Here is a 10,068-nt window from a genome sequence, read left to right as displayed (position 1 = left end):
TGCACCCGGCTCCCCATCTCCCTTAAACATTTGTCCGTCTCTTGTCCTGTTGATCTTTTATTCCTGGGACTTTCTCCCTCATCTGTGTGTTTGTCCCTCGCGATTGATACCCTTATTAATAGTGGCATAACACTTATCCATAAAATAATAGCAAAAACTCCCAACCCCAACAGCCTAGGATAATGTAGGCTAGTTACAAAGATAGACATGATATCCTTTACACAAAAGTTAAAACTTTAAGACCCTTCTACTCTTTTTCTGTTCTTATTTGTTCTAGAGTTCTCGTTGGCGATTCCGTAGCTGCACACTGGCTCCAATGGTACCAGCTTTCTCCTTTCCCCTGTAGTCTGACCGCATGAGATGTCCGCTCCACCACCTTGAAAGGTCCTGTCCACCGTGGCTCCGACCACTTCCATTTGATCACCTTCAGCAGGACCCACTCCGTGGTGGATGGCGCCTGGCTCTGTAGGTCCCCCTTTTCCGATCCAACCTGTTTGGAGAAAGCTGACACCAAAGCCGTTAGTTGATCATAATAAGGTTTGTACCTTATAGAGGCTCCTCCCTCTAACATCTGTATTCCAGCTCCTGGTCCGGGGAACTGCTCCCTGTTGTTAGCTCGTACGGGGTAAACCCTGTAATAGAGTTTACTGAGCTTCTAATGGACATTAAAGCTTTTCCTATTTTCCCTTTTATGGACTGATTCATTTTTCCTACTTTTCCCTGTGACTGAGGATGGTACACTGTTCCAAACGCATGTTTCAGTCCTAAAGCTGCTTCAACTTCTTGCAGGTCTTTGTTCTTAAAATGTGTGCCATTATCTGACCTGACTCTCTTTGGAAACCCATGCGTTGGAATGTAAAAAATTTATAAAAAATTTGATCACTATTTTTGTGTCTTCCTTTTTCGCAGGTATCGCTTCTGGCCAACCAGTGTATGCATCCACTGCTACCAAAAGGTACCTAGAACATAGAACATAGAAGGATACAGCGCAGTACAGGCCCTTCGGCCCTCGATGTTGCGCCGACCGAATCCTACCTAACCTATACTAGCCCAATAACTTCCAAATGCCTATCCAATGCCCGCTTAAATGACCATAAAGAAGGAGAGTTCACCACTGATACGGGCAGGGCATTCCATGAACTCACAACCCGCTGTGTGAAGAATCTACCCCTAACATCTGTCCTATACCTACCACCCCTTAATTTAAAGCTATGTCCCCTAGTAACACCTGACTCCATTAGCGGTAAAAGGTTCTTCGTATCTACCCTATCTAAACCCCTAATCATCTTATACACTTCTATCAGATCTCCCCTAAACCTTCTCTTCTCCAATGAGAACAGCCCCAAGTGCCTCAGCCTTTCCTCATAAGATTTTCCTACCATTCCAGGCAACATCCTGGTAAACCTCCTCTGCACTCGTTCTAAAGCTTCCACATCCTTCCTATAGTATGGCGACCAAAACTGCACACAATACTCCAGATGAGGCCTCACCAGAGTCTTATACAACTGCAACATGACCTCAGGACTCCGGAACTCAATTCCTCTGCCAATAAAGCCCAGTACACCATATGCCTTCCTCACAGCACTATTTATCTGGGTGGCAACTTTCAGAGATCTGTGTACATAGACACCAAGATCCCTCTGCTCATCCACACTACCAAGTAGCCTACCATTAGCCCAGTAATCCATCATCTTGTTATTCCTACCAAAGTGAATGACTTCGCACTTAGCTACATTGAATTCCATTTGCCACATTTCCGCCCAGCTCTGCAACTTATCTATATCCCGCTGTAACCTACCACTTCCTTCCTCACTATCCACAACTCCACCGACTTTTGTGTCATCCGCAAACTTGCTTACCCAGCTTTCAAGTCCTTCCTCTAGATCATTTATAAAGATAACAAAAAGCAATGGTCCCAAAACAGATCCTTGTGGTACACCGCTAGTAACTGCGCTCCAAGATGAACATAATCCATCAACTACTACCCTCTGTCTCCTTCCAGCCAGCCAATTCCTAATCCAAACCTCTAATGTATCCTCAATGCCATACCTCCGAAGTTTTAGCATTAGCCTACCATGGGGAACCTTATCGAACGCCTTACTAAAATCCATATACACAACATCTACAGCTTTACCCTCATCCACTTCCTTAGTCACCTTCTCAAAGAACTCAATAAGGTTTGTGAGGCACGACCTGCCCTGTATCTGTTTACTCTCTCTACCATGTCAGTGTAGTCAATCACTATTTCCTGACCTGGCATTCTTGGGAGAGGGAATTTTCCCTCTTGTGGTTTCACTGTTGCTTTTACATTATATTCTGTACATGTTTTACATTCTCTGATATAATTTTCAATCATTGTCGGCAAGTACGGATGCTACCAATGTGTCAGATACCTCTGCATCTGCGTCTTTCCATGAGCTTCCTGGAGCATGGAAGCTGTCAAACCTGGGGGTAGCACTGGTCTACCATCCGGTGACCTCCAAATTCCTTCTGACTCTATGGCCCCTCTCTCTCTCTCTCTCCGTACTGTCAGTTCATGAGGAGAGGCTTTCTGCTGCACATTTGCATCGCAGGCGGGCAGCAGGTCATACACTGTTCTCTCTGTTTGCATCATTATGTACTGGGGTGCATATCCTGCTGCTTTTTTTGCTGCTAAGTCTGCTTCCTAATTGCCCTTAGCTACTATTGTATCAGTTTTATCATGTCCTCTACACTTAATCATCGCCACTACTGCAGGTTTCATTAGGGCCACAGCTAATCTTCTCACCTCTTTTTCATGTTGAATTGGGGTTTTTTGCTGCTGTTAGAATTCTGCTCTGATCCATTGACTGAGTTCTACCTGTATGGCCCCTGCCACATATGCAGAGTCGGTGTAAATATTTACTCTTTTTCCTTCTGACCATTCTAACGCAGCTATCATTGCCTGTAGTTCAGCCAACTGGGCTGATTCTTTGCCTGTCACTTTTCCTATCAACACTTTTTCACATTCCTCACTTGCCTGTCGCACCACTGCATAGGCTGCTTTAAGTCCTTCAGTTGGATATCTGTAACAGCAACCATCTGTGAACAGCACTACTTCTGGGTCTACTAATCGAATAGTCTGTAAATCTGGCCTAACTTTGGTGTCTCTCTGTGCCCTTTCCTCACACATATGTGGCTCTCCTTCTCCCATGTTATCAGCCATGTTAAATCCTTCGTGTGTAAAAATTATATGTGGTGCATTCAGGATTTTCTCTAACCTGATCTGCCGCAGTGGCGTCATTGTAAAGGCTGTTGAGTTCACATAGGCCACTATACTATGTGTCGTCAGTACTGTTAGTGAATGGCACATGACTATATGTGCTACCTTTTGGAGAATCTTTGCTACCCCTGCTGCATGTCAAGTACATGGCAGGTATCTGTCCTCTATTGGGTCAAGGGTAACACTTACATATGTCAGCACCTGCCTGCCACCCCCTTTTATCTGAAGAAGAACACCATTTATTGTGTGTGCTTTTTCAGAAATATCGAGGAAAAAATGGCTCTTTGTAATCCGGGACCGCTAAATCAGCAGCCCGCGTTAGGGCCTGTTTAAGAGATATGAAACTTTCGTCTGCCTCCGTGGTCCACTGCAAATGGGCCGACAAATTTCTCATGCCTTGTTCATTTACCATGGCCCTTAGAGGGAAAGTGAGCTCCCCATATGATGCATATGAATTGTCTACTGTATCCTGCCAACCCAAGAAATGAAAGCATGTCTTTTACAGTGACTGGTTTGGCATGATGCAGAATGGAGGATCTATGGGACGGAGACACACCTGTTCCCTTAGCAGAAATAACGCTACCCAGAAAAAACACCGTTCGTCTGCAGCATTGTAATTTAGCCCGTGAAACTTTGAAACCGACGTTATACAGGAGAAACAGCAACGACTTTGTTAGCTGCCAAACAAGAAACATGGTTGGATGCCGCCAAAAGAATGTCATCCATATACTGGATCAATACCACCCCGTCTGGGAGCATCAGATCCTTCAGCTGCTGTTTCAGTACCTGATTAAACACCCCAGGCGACAAAATGAACCCTTGAGGGACCCTTGTATAACGAAGTTGTTGGCCTTTGTAGGTGAACGAAAAAATGTCCCTCAAATGATCAGCTAGGGGCAAACAAATGAACGCATTGGCCAGATCAATGCACGAGAACCACTTATGGTCAGGGGTCAGCACAGACATCGCAGTGTAGGGGTTTAGGACTGGAACTGTCAGAGTAGAAACAACACTATTGATCCGTCTAAGATCATGCACCATCCTATATTTGCCTGTATTCTGCTTCTCTACAGGTAAGATAGGAGTGTTCCAGGCTGACTGGGAGGGTTCTAATACCCCTACTGCTACCAATCCTTCAATTGTGTCGGCGATGCCGGCTTCAGCCTCTGGTTTGTGTGGGTATTGTCTTTGCCAAATCGGAGTGTGGTTTATGTGATTGGTGTGACGTGTTCGCAGTGACCAACGTCCGTTGAACCTGCTGACCACAAGGTGTCCGGCAGAGTATCAAGCATCGCTGCAGCCTGTGGATGGTCTGTCTTTTCCCTGCCATGAAACCTTTCAATCTGCCTATGTTCCAGCAACACCTTGTCAGTTGTTCTGTGCATAAGTCCATAAGCTTCAACCGAGGGTGAATATTGTAAGCTGGGTAACTGAGTCCAAATGCAATCAGTTAACGCCATCAAGCGTTTGGACATAGGTCCCAGATCCTTGGCCTGATATTCAGCATGCACTGCCAATGTGACATGCAGTATAGCTTCTTCAGACATCTCGTACCATTCCAACTGTTCTACAGTTAGTTCCACAACACCCACCACACCTAGCAGAATGCAACTGGAGGAAATATCCCATTGAGTCCCTTCTAGGTGTTGATAGAATGCATGCTGATAAATTTCATTATCATCTCTATCATAATATAGGATAACATGAAGGAGATCTGCAGGAGGAGCATAGGGATGCAGCATCTGAGCCCAGGGTCGCCATTGGTTGTATAAAGACTGTATGCCGTTGTTCTGCCTGTTTTCGGGTTCAAGGAGTCCCCAGTATATACCTGCCCACTGCCCTTCTGCCATTGGTGATGTGTCCGGTGATAACATCATTTGGGATCCAGAGTGAATCATCGCCATAGAACAATTTGGAAAGGTCACTACCAGTATGTCTGGTCCGCACAGAACCGAGACCCCGCATCTCACCAGCAAGTCACGTCCCATCAGATTGACAGGGCATGCAGGTGATGAAATATATCGGTGACGAAAGGTCTGTCTGGCCACTGATGTGATCAGTGGCGATGTCAAAGGCAGAGTTTCTGGTTTACCCGAGAACCCTACTAACTGGACGCTGGAGGATGAAATATTTGACGGAGGTATGTCACAAGTGATGGTGGAAAATCTGGCACCCGTGTCAACCAAAAAAGACAAGTTCCTGTCCATTACCCTCATTTGCATATAGGGGTCTGCCAACCCCATATGTCCCTGAGTTCTCAGGCCCCGTCAATATTCGTATCCCTCCCCTTCCGGCATAGTTTGGGGGTACTGTCCTTGACCCGGGGCTGCAGCTGCATTTGGGACTTGGTAAGGCTGAACAGCCTGTTGAAAAGGAGGCTGATTTGAATGGACACACGGTCCTCGGATCAATCCCTGGTCTCCCTGGGGTCCCCACAGCAGGGGACAAGTTCTTCTCCAATGCCCGGATTGGCCACATTCAAAACAGGTGTAGAATGTCTGACCTCTGACTCCTCCGCGGCCCCTTCCTCTCCCACGCATTCCTCCTGCCCCCATAAAGGGGGTAATATGGCATCCAATCAAGTGTTTTTCCCACTGTTCTGTAGAACACCCTGGGATATCAGGATTACTCTCCATTGCCTCTTTTACTTCCTTACTTCCCTGCCATAACGGCATTCCTAACTAACGTGGTCTGTAGGTGACCCGACCCTGGATGGCTCCCCGCAGTGTCTGTCCACGTGCCTTTACATCTAGCCAAAAAGGCAGGCATCTCCTCGTCCTCCTTCGTTGTGAAGGTGAGCGAGTGCATCGTTCCCGGTGGAATCGGGAATCTATCCCTCTTGACCCTTCCCACACAGGTGGCATGCTGCACAAACGGGTCCGAGTCAGGTACTAAGGTGGTCCCCGCAGACGCTTCAATCTGCTGTAACTCCCACATACTCAATTGTTTACCCAATAACACTCTCCAGTTGCCCAGAGCTACCTTGTGGCCTAGTGTATATTGGCAAAATTTAGTCATCCAGGGTCCACCTCGCTCCATGGGCGGGGGCATTTTATCCAAGCTGCAGTTCATGTCCATATAGGTAAAGGGCTGATACACATCCCTCATATAAGAGCCTCTATAAACTAAAGGCATTTGGTGGTGCTGCCGTAATGTATCCCTTCGTCGCAGATCATAACTGTTTTCAAAAGGGGGCTGTACCCATAATGGGCCATGTTCAGTGTGCATGGTAAGTGAGCCTTTTAAAGTGACAAGGTACGTGTTTAGACCATCCCCTGGTCGGGACTCGTCGTCTTCACTATCTGTGCTACTCCTTGACTCCTTCTCATCCCAGTTTTCCCTACTTCTTTCTTCCCTTAAATCTCTCCTTCTCCTGTCTGAGAATCCGTCATCTGGTAACCGACCTGAACTGTATAATCTTCCCCTCATTTCATTCTCAGCATTATACGGTGTCGAGTGAGCATCAGGCTCTTGCCCTACTGAATATCTCCCCTGTCCTGGCTGTTCTTTGTTTCTGCTGTACGTAATTGTCACCCTGCTTGCTTCCTCCGCATCCTTAATCCTCTGTTCAGCTTCTAATGTTAGTTTTTCTACTTTTCTGATGCTTTGTTCTAGTGCTTCCACCAGTCTTTCTTTTACTACATTGTACTCCCTTATTCCTACTTCTCGCACATCTGACACCCTTTCTTGAACATGCATAAGCAGCATTTGTGTTACAGGATATGGGGGCGGTGATTGTGCCTCAGGCAATTTAGGATACAATGCCGCGGATGGTCCTGCCGTTTCTGTTTTAGAGGTACCACCTATTCCCCTTTGTAATGTTTCTACTGCTACACAGGATAACGTCATGTTATGTAGATTAATCCTCCTCTCTTCTTTCTCCTCGCCTTCTTTTGTCCACTTTCTTCTAGCCAATATTGACCCTCTCTTTCCCTTCACATGCTCTTCTACTTCTAATCTAACCTGCTCTTCTGCTTTTCCTGAAAACGGTGACAATTACTTTCTCTCCTCATCTTTAGGGACTTTGCCCTGTTTTTGTAATTCTCCCCAAATCATGTCATGTTTCTCCATCATTGTTTTTTGTTTGTTCTCTGCAAGCCCACTAACTAACTGACTTCTGGCTTTACCCCACTGCTGTTTTACAGGCAACATTAAGTCGGAAGAACATCCTCCGTTTTCTTCACACTCTTCATCAAATTCCTCTTCCATTTTATGTATTTTTGTTTTTAATCCTCCCGTCCAGTAGTCAGTTGGTTTGGATATAATATAGCCGAGCAGCCAACCCAATCAGAGACAAATCCGGTTGCCAGTCAGTTTGTATGAAATACAACCGAGCAACTGACCCTTTCAGTGAGAATTCTCAGCAGTTTCATTGTCACCGTTAAGTTTCCACTGCCGACTCTCTCTTGCTGAGACACCACCGTCTTTGTCTCTGAGACACCACTGGATTTTCTGCCACCCTGCATACATTCCCCAATATAATTTTAAAACTTACAACACATCAATCATAAACCAAAATTTGTGAGCGTTGCTTTTATGAGATCCTGCTCAAAGGACTTTAAACCTCCTCGCACTTACGTACCTTGGTGCTTTTATGAGGACTCTAACCCCATGGTACTTTAAACCTGTACGTATTATGTCAATACTTTATCCACTTACTATTACTAGGACACTTGCAGTATAATGACAACAATCAATTTAGTATCTCCAATTGAAGAACTTCGATATAAACAGGTGTCTGCAACACCCTGGAGTTGTTCAGGGAGAGGTGGGTGCCGCAGGGAGTGGAGTGCATCATTTCCCCCTCCAACTCTATTTTGATTTAGTCCCTGCCCTCCCCTTCACTGTTTGATCACACAGCATTGCCCTTTGATGTGAAGGGCACTGCTTGTCACTGGCCACTTGGGTGTTTTCCTTTACTCCTGGTGGTGGAAACTAAATAAAGATTTGTGCACTTTGTGTCTCTCACTGTGTCTCACACCTGCACACACACACTATGGGTGCTGGGGAAAAAATAAGCACTACTGCAGTTAGGAGGAAGTGGTGGGGGGGAGTGTCTCAGGAGTGTCCCCTCCCCTGAGAAAAAGAAAGAAAAAAAAGAAAAAATAAATAAACAGGTGTCTGCTCACCTTTTTATGCGGCGCCACTTGTTGTCATCAGATGTCAGTTGTCCGTTGTTTCTATTTTTCTCTCTTTTCCGTCACTTCTCCGTCTGTATCACGTCGGGGTCACCAATTTGTTGGACTTTGGCTCAATCTACCAACTTACTTTCTTCTATGTGTGAGCCCAGTCCTGCGTGTTCTTTAAATGAAGCAATAGGAGAAGATATTCAATCTCACACTTTTAGTTTTATTCTAGCAGTAAGTGGATAAACTATACAGAGCTCTGGGTCTAAACCTTTCTGTCCCTGACAAACTACAAAATGTGTCAGTTCAAAAAGAAACGACATATTCCTGCCCCTGACCCAGTCTTTTATACAATAAAAAATGTCATGCAATCACTGAGGTGGGATTATCTTCTGATTGGCTGTTGCTCTGACTCCATTCTCCGCCTCCTCGCGTTCCCAGATGTCCAACCCCACGTGACCTTCCTTTGCCTGCGAAACGGAGCATCACGTGACCTCCTCGCACTCTTCTGGGGCGCGAAACAGCAGATCACGTGATCTCCCCGCACTCTTCCAGGGCGCGAAACGGCAGACCACGTGACCTCCTCGCCCAGGCAACGGAGCATCACATGTTCCCCTTCTGCGCACGCAACGGAGTATGACATGACCTCCGAACGCCGAGGACCTCCACACTCGCAGCCAGCTATCTATTCTATAGTAAGCCATATATTTACACTGGCCCAGGTGGAAGTCACTAAAAGCTCCATTAACCTGACTCCACAAGGATGCAGCCTACCCGACTCCACAAGGCATGCGGTGCCAGTTGTGCCATGAGGTGGGTCATGTCAGAAAGAACTGCCCCATCCAGAAGGTTGCCCAGCCCACATCAGCAGTCACAGGTGGCACTGCCACACCCATTTCCCCTCCCCCCAGCAAAATAATATCAAATGCCCAACCAGCAGCGTTTAAACTAGAGGCTGCTCATGCCTGGGCCTCTGGCAGGGAGTGTGGTGAGTGCCCGACCGGACGGAAGGTGCAGTGAAGTCGCACAACATCAAGCCTGTCCACGTGGAGGAAACCCCATCCCCGCCCCTCAAAATAGGATCCTCGCACGACAATTCCCTTAAAGCCACGCTAACATCCCTAAACCCCCAAGCCTGTGTCCGAGTTCCGCCCCGTTGTGTCGGAACGGGGCCTCCATGGCTGACCCCTACATTGCATACCCTAACGCCGGGATCCCTGAGCCTGAATCCTACCCCACTCATCCAGCAACCTCAGGGAAGCCGCTCCTGCCCCCTCGCATCCTACAGTAGCTGGAAGCTGGGCCTTTGCCCTGCCCAATATCACTTGATCACCCAGGGGTGGGACAGAAAGTGACATAGTTGGCTCTCCTTACCTTCCCCCAGCCAATCGTATTCATGGGGAATGCCAAGCGGGGGTGGAACCTTGGGCCCCATGACCACCAGGAGGAGGGCTGTTGTCTACAGTAGCCACAGTTTCCTTGGGGAAGAGGCACCGCCACCAGGAGAGGACTGGCTTTGCTGTGGGATGCCAACGGCACTGTCCCTCTCCAGAAGGGGAGCCCATGGCGTTTCCAGCCTCTCCTGCACCACAGCTTGATCTTACTGGAATCCCTCAGGTCGCAGCAGGTCCTTCATTCCACCAGCCCCCACCCCGGGGAAGAGCCAGAACCTGACATAGGCCGCGGTGTGGACTGTAACAT

At 47.2% G+C, this 10,068-nt stretch overlaps 1 pseudogene; it reads right to left on the bottom strand.

Annotated features, from left to right (window-relative positions):
- Positions 1-247: 247 nt before the first annotated feature.
- LOC132817676 (uncharacterized) lies at positions 248-9,802 on the bottom strand (annotated as a pseudogene).
- Between the last annotated feature and the right edge of the window lie 266 nt (positions 9,803-10,068).

Source organism: Hemiscyllium ocellatum, chromosome 7, assembly GCF_020745735.1.
Source record: "Hemiscyllium ocellatum isolate sHemOce1 chromosome 7, sHemOce1.pat.X.cur, whole genome shotgun sequence".
Lineage (NCBI taxonomy): Eukaryota > Metazoa > Chordata > Chondrichthyes > Orectolobiformes > Hemiscylliidae > Hemiscyllium > Hemiscyllium ocellatum.
This window is presented reverse-complemented; position numbering and strand designations above follow the sequence as displayed.